The following is a 15,481-nucleotide window of genomic DNA, read 5'->3' on the forward strand; positions in this document are numbered from 1 at the left end:
AATTTCAAAAAAATGAAGAGAATTTGACGTGCTTCGATTAAGTAAATTCTTTTGACAAATGATCACTTCTTATCGTACCACAAATTATGCTAATCACTAATAAAGAGCAAAAACTTATTGTTAAAACGTATATAAATTAATTCAAGCAAAGAGTATTTAATTCAATAGCTTTATATTACTCATCATAACACAAACTGAAATAGGAAGTAGTTAGGTGTAATTGCTTGAAACAAATAATTAATTAAAAAGAGAAAAAGGAAAATCCACTTAGTAACATACCAAACATCGGGGTTTTTACATAACTGACACCGTTTGATTTTAATTTTACTTTTCTGACACCGTTTGATCAATATTTCCAGAACTAGCACCCTTTCTGCTGAGTTGGCAAAGACGCGTCCCCGGGGGCGCGCTTTACCCGTGTTTTTCGCTGAGTTGGATGCCACGTGTGAAAGGCGCGTCCCCGGGGACGCGCCTTTGCCAACTCAGCAGACACGTATTTTGTTTTATAATAAATAGTTTATTTTTATTATTATTATAAATTAATAATATATTATGTAAAATGTTTCGATTATAATGTAAGAATTATCAAGTTTCGAGTATTTTTGATTTTGATTATCGATCTATTAATTTTATCAGTTAATTATTTAAATGTTATCAATCTAGTCAATATTTAACGAAAATATTGATGCATAAGTTAATAAATTAGTATGATTACATATTTAATCTTCAAGACTTACATATTTTATAAAATTAGTCTTATTGAAAATTTAATTTAATAAATTTAAAAGTTATAACGAAAAAATTATAACTAATAATATTAAATATTATATTAAATAATTATATTAAATATATTTATGTATTTAAAAGTTAAAAAAATTTATTTAGGTGTACATACATTGACAAATTATATAAATGCAATAACATTAAATTATTAGAAATAAAAACATTCATTTAAAAACTTTAATTACATAAGAGTTAACGGTTATATGATGATAACAGAGCTGGGCATTTTTTTCTATTGTGCCCGATGTTTCTACAATGCCCACATCGTTTTTGTTCTGTTGACTTCTCCCGAATATCCATATCACAATGTATTCTAGTAGATTTTGGACGACCTGAGTCGCTCAATAGCAATGGATCTGGTACAATTGTAAGCCAAGTTTGAATCTCATTTGGGTCTCTTTCGTTTCCTATGGGCGGAAACTCAAATTCATATACCTTGAAAACTTGTGAAAGTTGGTATACGGGATCAACATAATTTTTGTAGTCCAAATGCGAATGTGAGCAAGCAGCAATGACATGAGAGCATGGATATTTGAGTGCTTGAAAGAAACCACAATCGCACCACCTCTCTTGCAGATTAACTCTGAAAGAGTTAGCTTCAATCCCTTGTAGCGGACGTGGCATTTCGGTTACACGAAACAATTCACGGGTGCGAGAAAAATTTGTAACTAACATCCCATTTGATGTAGCCACTTTTTTCTGTAAATCGGCTACTAGTCTTGGGTGGTAAATATGTCCGTTTTGCATCCAAGTAAGAGCTTGTCCACCGAGTTTTGCAAAGAGTTGACCCAAACGAAAATAAGTCGTTTTGACCAACGCTGTGACTGGTAAATGACGTGCCCCCTTTAAGGTTGAATTTATTGCTTCAGCCAAGTTTGTTGTCATATGACCATAGCGATACCCCCCGTCATATGCATTTGTCCACATTTCTTTGCTGATGTCCATAATGTACTCGCACCCCTTCTTATTTTTGCCAAACAGCTCTTGTAGCATCGACTCACACCTTTGAGGTAAGAGTTCGTAACCTAAGCCATTAGGAATATGTAATAGTTAATATGAAGTATAAATAAGTAATAAGAAATTGATAGAAAAATTGGGAAAAAGTAACATACCCATCCGCACGACTAACTGACGTTCATCGTTCTTCTTGTATTTTCCGTAATAGTTTGCAGCAATATGACGGACACAATAACGATGTTGAACATGTGGAGGTCTATACATTGTACCCAAAGAGTCCATTGCTGCTTTTATCCCGGTTCCTCGGTCTGAAATAATGCATAGTCGTTCCCTGGTGACAACATGTAAACGTAAATTTTTAAGGAAAAAAGCCCAAGACTCAGTGTCTTCTCCTTGAACGAGGGCAAACGCAACAGGAAGAATATTGCGGTTTCCATCTTGGACCACAGCCAATAATAAAACTTGCTTGTATTTCCCATACAAGAAAGTACCATCAATTTGGACAATTGGTTTACAGTACTTGACTGCATTAATACACTGAGGGTAAGTCCAAAAGACTCGGTAAAATTGGCAGCGATCGCGAACCATTCGATCATTCACGTAATGATGTTGAGTTTCGAACTCAACAAAATGTTATTGATAAATTGAATAAATGTGAAGTGATAAGTTGATTGTGACATTGAAATTGTATGGAATGAGCATTGAAATGTGACATTGAATAAATTGCCAATTCACCCCCCTCTTGGTTGATTCCGTCGATCGATGAACTCAACATAAGTTGATTTTAATGTATACGTTTTAATATATATGTTAATGATAAAATCATATGTATGGATAAATTTAATTTCAATTTAAGTATTGTGAACTATAATTGGAATATAACTTTTAATTTCGAATACAATTGGAATATTAAGTTAAAATTTAATGTTAAATTTCGAATACTATAATTTATATTTTAAATTTAAATTTGAATAATATTATTTTTATTTTTATTTTAAATTTCGAATAATATAATTTGTATTTTAAAAACATTTATCAAACATTTAATGTTAAATGTGAATAAAAAATAACATTAAAAAATATGTATGTAACAACCATGAAACATTTAAATAACATAACCAAATTACATAAAATTCTGAAATTTAATTATTTAAATAACATTAAATATAACTGGATCACCGATGTCGTCGTCTCGAATGAGTTCCACATGGCGGTGGTTGCCTATTTCGTGGAGGATTTCTTCGTGGAACTTGTTCTTCAGTCTCCTCATCTTCACTATCATCATCAGCAGCATTTTCTTCATTTGGTGTAGATGACGCTGAAGGGGCTGAAGGGCCTGTATAAAATAACGACCCTGGAGGAGTGCTAGTAACAATCCCACCGCTCCCCGGGAACTGTGGAAACTGTAGAAACATTGGCATCGATGTATGTGATCCAGATGAAGATTGAGGTGTCTGCGGAGAAGCACCACCAGCCAAATAAGATGCATATGAAGCATATGCTGGATCATTAAGCATAGTCGTATATGCACCTCCATATGGTATAAAACCCTGCGGGCTAGGCATGTAACCTGGCGGGCTAGGCATGTAACCTGGCGGGCTAGGAATGTAACCCTGCGGGCTCGGAATGTAACCCTGCGGAGATGGCATATAAACTGGTGGGCTTGGCATATGAAGTGGAGGGCTGGGCATGTACCCCTGCGGCATCGACGAATAAGGATGTTGTGGTGGGACTGATGCAGAACCGGTAGCGCCTTCTCTCCGTCCACGCGTCGGGGGACGATGATATTGAGACGGTTGACGTCTTTCTCGGCGCCTAGGAATGTTAACCCCTCGTGCTTCCGCCGAAAGTAGAAACGGCTTCCCATTTTCATTAAACCAGTCCATATAGTTATCCGTAACCATATGACCAGTTTCAGCGTAATATTGTCGAGGGGCCAACAGTGTATATCGGTTCTCCCAAAGCGCAATCCAATCTCTGTGTCTCACCACCCAGTTAACATCTTTCTTTCCCCGTCTATCTATGTTATGCACGTCGTCTAAATTTCTAGGAGCTCCAGGAATATATTGCGTACAACCATACTGACGGAGCACGCGATCAACTGGATGCCACTCAATAATAGCATAACATATAAGAGGTATAACCGATATCCATACCTCTAATGACCCACTAAGGTGGGGTGGGATGCAAGCTTTCACTTCATCGCTCGCATAAGGTATCCACTGAAACTGAAATATAAATATACAATTCAAATAAATAAAATATTCTAATTATATCTAACATTTTAAATTAAAATATTAATAATTAAACAAATTTAAAAACATACCTCAGACCCAGCTTTCGTATCAATAAGTAAACGAATTTCCTCTAAAACAGTAGGTATACTTTTATGGTCCTTTCTTTTCATCGACCACCTATGAAATATATAAACTAAATATCACCCTATTTAATTGAAAATATTTAAATCAAAATTTAGTTCGAAAATTACCTCAACAATAAGGGGAATACGTATGGTTCATTCACGATCGGGCATAAGAAAGGCATGCGGAACCACGCCCATGATTGTAGAAGCAGAAGACATCCACCGATAGCAGTTTTCTTATAATTCGTCGCCCGACACATTTCTCTAAAGAGAAATGCCAAAACTGCAGCACCCCAACTATATCTTCCAGCTTCATCAAAATCGATCAGATGCCGCAACCACATACAATGCACCTGGTTGCGAGATTTGTCGGGCATCAATATTCCTCCAATTATTCGTAGAATATATGCCCGAGCACATGCCTTTGCTTGATCCTCTGAAGCATTTTCATTTAAAACCTCAAAATTAGCTTTCAACCAAGATAAAGCTATTCTACCTCCATTAAACTCTGGCGGAGCAGCTCCAAGATAATCAATGCACATTGATTGCCAATCACCATCCGCCATACCACACATCATATTTCCGTCGACGGGAAGCCCCAGATGCATAGAGACATCCTCCAATGTAATTGTTGCCTCTCCACATGGAAGGTGAAAAGTGTGTGTCTCGGGCCTCCACCTCTCAATCAGTGCAGAAATTAGGACAGGTTCGAGTTTGCAACCGCCTATAATTGTTGCAATATACCCGAACCCAGTAGAAGCCAAATATGGCAAAATACGTTCCGGTGTCGGTATACGTGGATTTTTAATAAAAGTTTCTAAAATACGATCAACATCCTAAATAATATATATTATAAAAAGTAAAAATTAATATAAATTCATAATAACTTTAAAATAAAAATAAATTTAAATATTAACATTAATTATAAAAAATATTACCATATCGCTAAAATGTCTGGAGATATGATCAATATCCAATCGCAACAGCATTTCGTTTTCCATTATAACTGTAGACAAAACAATATAATTAGCAAAAAAATTAATAATTCTAAATAAATAATAATTATATAAATATTATTTTAATAAAAAAAATAATATTTACATAAATATATTAATATAAAAAATAATAACTATTTAAAAAAATACTAACATAAAAATAAATTTCTTACCACTAATAACAAATTTAAAACTCAAATATTTGGAGAATTTGAGTTATATAAGAGAGGAGAAGATGATTTTGGTGTGAAGAATGAGTGAGGGTTGAGGGGGTTTATATAGGGGAGGAGGAGGGGTAGTTAGGAAAAACGGATGGGGGCATTTATGACATTTAATGGAAGGCGCGTCCCCGGGGATAATAATATAATTTTTTTGTTAAAAACATTATTTTTAATTAAATCCTTATTTTTATCGGGTCGGGTCAGGTCTGATTTATATTATAAAAAATTGAGTTGAGTCGAAGTCAGATGGATGATATATATTTTTCGAGTCGGATCAGGTGAATGTTATAAAATATTTGAGTCAGGTCGGGTCGGGTTGACCAAAAACCTGACCCTAACCCAATCCGTTGCCATCCTATTTGTTAAGAAAGTGATATTCTCAATTCAATTTATTCTATTCATAGTATTAATATTTAAAATTTTAATTTATTAAAAAAATTAATATCTTATCTTATTAAATCAATTAATAATTGATAAATGAGAGAATAATTATTAGTTATCTTACACTTATTTAAAGATTATATAGTAGATAATGCGATATATTAATATATATGAGACAAGACTTATATCGTTTAGATTCTTAATATCTACAGACTTTATACTTTTATTTATATTAAGTAATGTCGAATCTACTAAAATTGAATTTTATTTGTCTTTTCCGACCGACGAAAGTCAAAGTTCTGGTCGCCAACGATATTCACTCCCCATTGTCGGGGACGGAAATTCAAAATAACTATCAAGGGTTCGATGCTTCATAAATATTTTGTTTATATTAGATTTAATACTAAAATAAATGTATAAATTATATTTAAAATTTCGAATAAAATGTCTAAACTATTTTTTGAGTCGTCCCAATACCTAACGTTATAAATATTATCCATTTAGGTGTCTGGATCACCAACATTGTTAATTTTCTCGTTAAGTAATATGTGTCATAATCGGATAATTTTATAAATTTATTTTTTTTAATTAAAAAATAATTTATTTTCAGAAAAGTCCAATTTTTTTCAAAAATATAAAAAAATACACTCTCTAAAGATTTCTTATTCTAATATCATTTACTCCGATCGCCGGTCATCTCCGACCACCTATTCGTCGGTGATTAGCCACCCATACGTCACTAGCCATCCAATGATCGGTCGCAACTCTTACTATCATCTCAAAACCCAAAATTTTCAAATCCTTAAATTTAAATTCTTAATCCCTAAAATCTCAAACACTCAATCCTTCAAATACAACGGTGATAATTGACCGTTTCGTCAATCATGCAGCCGATCATTTGGTCAGTCATTTAATTAGTGGTTTGGCCTTTGGCCATGGAAGGAGGGAGAAAGTGAGGGGAGGGAAAAGGAGGAGCACACGGGGAAGAAAGACTTTTGGTCTTTTTTTTTAATAATATTTTTATTTTAAAAAATTTAAAATTGTAATATTCTTATATTGTGACACGTGTTACTTAAAGAGGTTTATAATGACCATTACGATTGAGATACTTAAATAGGTAACGTTAGGTATCGTGAAAAAAAATTGGTTTAAGCACCTATTCTAGATTTTTGGTATAATTTAGATACTTATTTTGATATTAAACTTTTCTATTATTAGAGATAAAATAATAACAGTTTTACATTATTTTTGAAAAATGATTTAAAAAATATTATAAAAATTATTTTCAAAAGTATTTTTGAAAAATATAGTTTAAAAATTATAGGTGAGGTGTTTTGTTCTTTGTAATTTGGTTTGTACAGGGAGGTTCTTTGTTGGATGAGGTGTTTTGTTTTTGTAAATTAACTTGTACAGAGAGATTCTTTTTGGATGAATAAAATTCAACATTTATTCAAAAAAAATATTTCTTAAAAGTATAGTATATCATATCATAATATAACAATCGAAGGTGTATTAGAGACTTAGAAAATATGTAACACCCTCAACCCGATTGGGCCTAAAGTACCACATTGGTCTATCGAGGCAACCCCTGATTTCCAAATATTTATTCATTTCCTTTTTAAACATGTTGAGTTGTATCATAATTAAAAAGATAAATAATCTTTGTAATAGTATTTTACAAAAACGAAGCTCCATGAAACATAATTTAAAATCAAAATAATACAATATTTTCTTATAAATATGAATACATAAGTAAGGTCTTGTGAATATACATGCCCTCTAAAACTACCATATAGTAACCTGAAGGGGATGTTGGAAGTCCTATCGTGACAGTGCTCCACGAGCTGCTCTACTACTAACCTGCCCTCGAAAAACATCCGAAGGCTGAGCTTACAATGCCCAGCAGTATAATCGCTAATCTAGAGCAACATAAGAATTCATAATGCAAGCATACTAAAGACTGAGTTATAAGCAGTAGGTACATGCATGCTCTCAATCATACACTACCTACTTAAGGCTTTACTGTTCTTTCGTTGAAGTAGGAGTCTCACACTTTCCTTAAACCTCGACTAAGGCCTCATCGTGAGAACACCCCTAAAGGTCTCTAACCCTAATGACTAAACTGTTAAGCATTCTCTAAATGCGACTCTGACACTCATAGGCATGTCCTGAATGCAGACACTGACTCTGCTATGCTAATATTTGGTATCACACAATATCATATATTAGCCTACTGAGAGGGGGTACCAGTATCACACAGCATCAGTAGGGCCCTCTAATTGGTGGATGATCTTCTGGTATCATACAGCGTTAAGAATATCATCAAGAAGGAATCCCGATATCACACAACATCAAAAATTCCCGTTCAACTGAAGCATTGGCTTGGTATTACACAACATCAAGCCAAACTTTTTTTATAGCAGAGTTATTGTACTGATACAACTTTACATGGATATATAAGACCCAAAGGCCACACAACATTGACTCTGCTAACTCACTCTTTGCGAGTGTTCGGGCCTCGCGCCCTACCTAACTCTTGAAGTGCCTCACGCACTGACAGTGCCCCACTAAGGCAACTAAGGTAACCTGGGTATACTAAAGTAAAACTGGACTCACTAGGAAGAGTTCGTTCTTTCTCTAGATGCTAACTCATTCGTTTTCTATCTAGTATATTGTGCTAGGGTTCAATATTCTATTACAGTGTTAGTTATTAAGCAGCTCTAATCTAGTCATTCAATTCTTAGGACATATTAGTAATTTTATGTCTCTAATGAAGTTTTTACTTATTTTCAGGGTTTTACAACAATTATTGGATTCGCTGGTGACTGTTTGTACTATTTACTAGCCTGATACCTGACTCGGATTCAACACTGAGTAGCGATTCTCGTATCACTCTAATCATACTTCATCTCAATACCTTTGAATTAAAAAGACGACATACTCTTCTTATGTTCGCTGACGTTCTCAAAGCTCCCGCTTCATGCTATTACAAATTCGGACTTAATCCTTGTACCATGTGTCAGTACATCCTTTGCAACTATCTTCATCTTCAATCATTCGTATGCATCCTCTATTGAATGTATTCCGATGTAATACACTTAATATGGTTACACTCATTGTAGCCAACTCCTATGAGTGATTCTGAGTATCTTTAGCCATTTATGTCTCTCTCGAACTAATTCTTACTGTTACGGCTCGTCCTTAGATCTTACGGACCTTAAATGATTTAAATATGGCAATTCAAAGTGAGTGTTATCTTTACTTTACTTGCGATATCGATACCCTAGGGTCAAGTATCGATACCCTTACGAGTATCGATACCAAAAATATATTTTGTCTCTGAAATTAGGTTCAGTATCGATACTGCTACCCTGAGTATCGATATTGGAGTGTTAGTATCCATACTCCCTTTTGCAGTATCGATACTCTTAGCTTAAAATCCCAAATTTTGGCTCTGATTCATATAGTATCGATATTGTTCATCCCAATATCGATACTTAACCTTGAAAATAGGTATTTCAGGCTTGAGAAACTCTCTAAATTCACCCTAAAAGACTTGATTTGAGTTCTAAACTTGTTCTAAAGCCTTGGTAAGTTATTTAGGGTCTTAATAGAGCATAGAAATGTCTTTTAAAAGCCTTTGTAAGTTATTTAGGGTCTTAATAGAGCATAGAAATGTCTTTTAAACCTCTAAAACATGATTTAATCCTTATATCCAATTTAGACCCTAAAATGCTTAGGTACTCAAATCCTAAAGAAATACTTGAAATTTATGAAAGCTTAATACTCCCAATGATTAGAGATACACTACCTTGATGCTAGGATCCCGAAATGAAACTCCTTGCTTAGTCAAAATCCTTTCTTGATGATTTGGGTGAAAACCCCCAACTTTCCTTTAGAATCAAAACAAGACTTTGATTCTTTAAAACCATGTTGCAAGGGAAAATAAGAACGAAGATGAAACAAGAAAAAAGGTTTAAACTCTTACCTTGGCTTGACCTTGAAGAGGAAGATGAGAAAAAGAAGAAAATGGAAGGAAAAAAATGAAGAGGAAGGGAAACCCATGTCCAGCCACATAAAAAGACCCCCCAAATGTCTTCAATTTCTATTTATGGTCTAATTGCTCTTTTGGTCCCTCTCATCTTGACCACAATTTCAAAAAAATGAAGAGAATTTGACGTGCTTCGATTAAGTAAATTCTTTTGACAAATGATCACTTCTTATCGTACCACAAATTATGCTAATCACTAATAAAGAGCAAAAACTTATTGTTAAAACGTATATAAATTAATTCAAGCAAAGAGTATTTAATTCAATAGCTTTATATTACTCATCATAACACAAACTGAAATAGGAAGTAGTTAGGTGTAATTGCTTGAAACAAATAATTAATTAAAAAGAGAAAAAGGAAAATCCACTTAGTAACATACCAAACATCATTGCTACTTTACACAAATCATTGCCGACCACTCCTTATAATATGCGTAGGGTCGTCTTTTATTGGTATGAAATGCAATTTTTTAGTTATTTGTTTAATAATTTATTAAAAAAAAGAGAGATTCCAGATCCTACTTGCAATTGAAAGTTTAATCAAAGACCAAGTTCTTGTCCTACTTGCATGCTCTTTTATTCTGAAACAGGCGACATTCTGATTCCAAATCCTCCTCATCTAAAAATGTTATCAACTTTCTTCGACATGACATAAAAATGGTGCTTGCTGGTTGCTAAATTCAAGCGTTTGATTCGTGAATTGAGATGGAAGACAAGACGATGGTCATTTGTTGGGAATAAAATAAAATATACAGGATGTATTTGGTTGGGGGAATGTGAGATTCTATGGGAATGGAATCCACATTTCCCGTTTGATTGGCCGGAAATGTCATTCCCGGTAATCTTACATTATCAATAGTGGATTTTTTAGGATATATTACTGGGAATGTCATTACCTCCATTTCCTTAGGTATTGTTGGATTACCAGCGTTTTGGACTAAAATGCCCTTAACAAAATTTCTTTCAAAAATATCCTTATTCTGTCATTGAATAATAAAAATTCTACGAAGGTTAAATTACAAATTTATCCTTAAATTATTTTAGATTTACAAAAAAAAATCTATAATTAATATTTTATATGAAGTTCGTGAGTTAAAATAAAATTTTATCCTTTCATTAAACCTTTTTATATTTTCAATTTTGTAAAAAAATTATATAAATTTTAGGAATTTAATTTTTTTAAAGAAAATATATAAATATTTTCTAACTTGTTAAAAAACAAATATATAATAAAGACAATTTGGTTAAATATTCATTTCAATAATCTTTTATTCTTTTAATCAAACACGATAATCTTACATTCCTGCTAAACCAACCAAATACAAAATACAACATTCTCATTAATCATATTCTCTGGTAATATTTTATTCCCACTGGTAATCTTACATTCCGTGAACCAAACACACCCACAATGTAAAATTTAGAAATACTTTTTATGATTATTGATATCTGATTTATCGATGTATTATTTCATATTAGAATATTTAAAAAACATTAATAGGAATGTCAATTTGATCCGAACCCGACGGATTTTGATCCGGTTTGATGGTTTGATTTTTTTTAAATGGGGTTCGGTTCAGGTCAGGTCAAACTTTTTGAGGGGCGAGGACGGATCGGGATCGGGTTCGAGTGGAGGGTGAAAAAACTTCCCGGGGATAATAATATAATTTTTTTGTAAAAAACATTATTTTTAATTAAATCCTTCTTTTATCGGGTCGGGTCGGGTCTGATTTATATTATAAAAAATTGAGTTGAGTCGAAGTCAGATGGATGATATATATTTTTCGAGTCGGATCGGGTGAATATTATAAAATATTTGCGTCAGGTCAGATCGGGTTGACCAAAAACCTGACCCTAACCCAATTCGTTAACATCCTATTTGTTAAGAAAGTGATATTCTCAATTCAATTTATTCTATTCATAGTATTAATATTTAAAATTTTAATTTATTAAAAAAATTAATATCTTATCTTATTAAATCAATTAATAATTGATAAATGAGAGAATAATTATTAGTTATCTTACACTTATTTAAAGATTATATAGTAGATAATGCGATATATTAATATATATGAGACAAGACTTATATCATTTAGATTCTTAATATCTACAGACTTTATACTTTTATTTATATTAAGTAATGTCGAATCTACTAAAATTGAATTTTATTTGTCTTTTCCGACCGACGAAAGTCAAAGTTCTGGTCGCCAACGATATTCACTCCCCATTGTCGGGGACGGAAATTCAAAATAACTATCAAGGGTACGATGCTTCATAAATATTTTGTTTATATTAGATTTAATATTAAAATAAATGTCTAAATTATATTTAAAATTTTGAATAAAATGTCTAAACTATTTTTTGAGTCGTCCCAATACCTAACGTTACAAATATTATTCATTTAGGTGTCCGGATCACTAACATTGTTAATTTTTTAGTTAAGTAACACGTGTCATAATCAGATAATTTTATAAATTTATTTTTTTAATTAAAAAATAATTTATTTTCAGAAAAGTCCAATTTTTTTCAAAAATATAAAAAAGTACACTCTCTAAAGATTTCTTATTCTAATATCATTTACTCCGAATAGTCGATCATCTCCGACCACCTATTCGCCGGTGATCAGCCACCCATACGTCAGTAGCCATCCAATGATCGGTCACAACTCTTACTATCATCTCAAAACCCAAAATTTTTAAATCCTTAAATTTAAATTCTTAATCCCTAAAATCTCAAACACTCAATCCTTCAAATACGATGGTGATAATTGACCGTTTCGTCAATCATGGCAGCCGATCATTTGGTTCGTCATTTAATTAGTGGTTTGGCCTTTGGCCATGGAAGGAGGGAGAAAGTGAGGGGAGGGAAAAGGAGGAGCACACGGGGAAGAAAGACTTTTGGTCTTTTTTTTAAATAACATTTTTATTTTTAAAAAAATTAAAATTATAATATTCTTATATTGTGACACGTGTTACTTAAAGAGGTTTATAATGACCATTACGATTGAGATACTTAAATAGGTAACGTTAGGTATCGTGAAAAAAAATTGGTTTAAGCACCTATTCTAGATTTTGGTATAATTTAGATACTTATTTTGATATTAAACTTTTCTATTATTAGAGATAAAATAATAATAGTTTTACATTATTTTTGAAAAACGATTTAAAAAATATTATAAAAATTATTTTCAAAAGTATTTTTGAAAAATATAGTTTAAAATTTAAGTTTTCGGGACTAAATTGAAAATCAATTTTCAAACCATTATTTAAAATTAATATTTTTAGTATTTAGCATTGCTTATTGGGTAGAAACTCACTTTTCTATTACAAGAAGCATTGTTAAACTGGGTTTCGGATTAGTACCTGAGTAGGTCTCTTTCCATAGACATGATGGGATATCTATTTGGGCAATTACATATTTAGTCACTAATCTATCATTTTAGTTATGTTTTGGTCACTAAACTATTTTTTCAAAATTATTATTAACGTTATGTTTTGATTTTATTTTCATCATCCACTATTAAAAAATTAATAGTTATGTTGATGTGTCACCATAATATAATGTCATATCAATAGTTTCATTGATTTTCTAACGATACTTGATCAAAATTAATCTAAAATATAACGTTAGTAATTATTTAAAAAATATTATTAGATGAATAAAATATAATCAAAATGTTATTTAAATGACTAAATACATTGTTTATTATATCTATATTTGTGATAGTGTTATGAGATTAAACGTTTTAAAAAATATTCATATCATTAAGGGGGAACGGATTACTATCTTATTAAGTTTTCAATTATTTATTACTTTAAAAAATTAACAATAAGATTTAATATAAACAAGAACAGTAAATATTTTAAGTTATCGAAATAATAATAATAAAAAAAAGATTAAGAAGAAACATTCTACATACATACTTATTATCTTATATGGTAAACTATACAGTCGGTCACTAATGTTTGGGTAATTTTTTGTTTTCCCCACTGAAGTTTCAAAAGTAACAAATCAGTCAATAACATTATCAATTAGTTACAAAATGATCACTCGATATTAAAGGCCGTTAACAGACGTGACGGAAAACACAGTTAGTGCCTTAACTACCGACATAGATGGGGTTGACTGAGTTGACCACCACGTTGGAAACCAATATCTTCTCCTTTAAAAAAATAAAGATGAAGAAAATGTTCTCCTCTAACCTGTTATCTCTTAGCGTTCCTGTGTAACACCCCCAATTCGTATTCGACTTGAATACGAGTCTGAGATGTCACATCAACTTTTCAAATCATTTTCTTATATAAAATAGATAGAAATTTAAGAAATTTCAAATATACTAAATAATTTACATATATCAATTTAAAACGTTTACAAAACTATTCAGAGCTTATACAAATTCAATCCCTGAAATACATGCCAACACTATATAATACAAAAGGGAAACCTATTGTACATTTTCTGATTTGATCTTCGTTGAAGTTATGTTATCTCCACTGCCTATCTTCTCTTAGAACTTCTTGGATCCTACGTATGAAACACTCACACGCTAAGTCATAGTCTTAGTGAGACATGTAAATAAATAATAGAATTATAACTACTTAACAAATGCATGTACATATCATACCACACAATGCTTATATATACACATACATCATTATTAACATGCTAAACATTAATTATATTATTGTAATTAATTCCTTTTTATCACGTAAGCATGTACTTATCATCTCTATACACCTCATAAACAAATAGATCATTTCACAATAAAGCACACATAGTAGCAAGTCAAGTTTATTTATTCCTTCATTTTAAGCCCATGCATACTTCTGAGAACATAAGATATGTGAGTACATAGAGGTTGTGCACATATGTTGTCACCACAGCTCGTATAATTCCCACTAGAGGCACTGAAAATTTGTCCCGAATGACCACTATGTCCCGAATGACCACTCCTTAAGAACCATATAAATAATACAATTGACCAAATAAGTGTACCGAAGTACCACATATATGTTCCACAGAATTACATATATGTCCCGAAGGACACGTAGAACCCTCGACTCTTGGCATGCAAACTATACCCCTAGCTCTCATAACACATAACATGGGCATTTTAATTATGTCATTTCACATATTCATATAATCACGTATTTCACTAACACATAGCACAGTTGCATATAATTCACTTTCATATATTTTATCACACATATTTATACTCTTTTTCATATCATGTAACCACATATGTCATATCTCATATCACTTATCTCTTTAGCTCATAACTTATGTCACATGTTCACATTTCCTTATATTTATATAGCTTATATCATATTACACATATGCACATAATTAACACACATACATGTATTCACACACATATATAGATATATATCACAAACATAGAGATGCACTTACATCTAGACATATGCATGGACTCATATATCTCTAGACACCATATCACTACATGCTTACATCTGGTACTCATGTAATCTAATATCATAATTAGACTTCTCGCAAGTCATAATTCCTTAACATATCTACACTTCATATCATGTACTCACCTTGTTTCTTGCCAATATCAAACTCTTGTTCTTTCCCGTGAATCTTACTTTGACAGCCTATCCGAACTTTGTTTTCGATCGATATCTACACAAATATGTGGTTTAATAAATGACGAAATTCGAACTACTTAATACGATTCATATCAATATAAACTAATTAAAACTTTCATTTCA

This window comes from Hibiscus syriacus, unplaced genomic scaffold (assembly GCF_006381635.1).
Source record: "Hibiscus syriacus cultivar Baekdansim isolate YM2019G1 unplaced genomic scaffold, ASM638163v2 tig00110678_pilon, whole genome shotgun sequence".
NCBI classification, from domain to species: Eukaryota; Viridiplantae; Streptophyta; class Magnoliopsida; order Malvales; family Malvaceae; genus Hibiscus; species Hibiscus syriacus.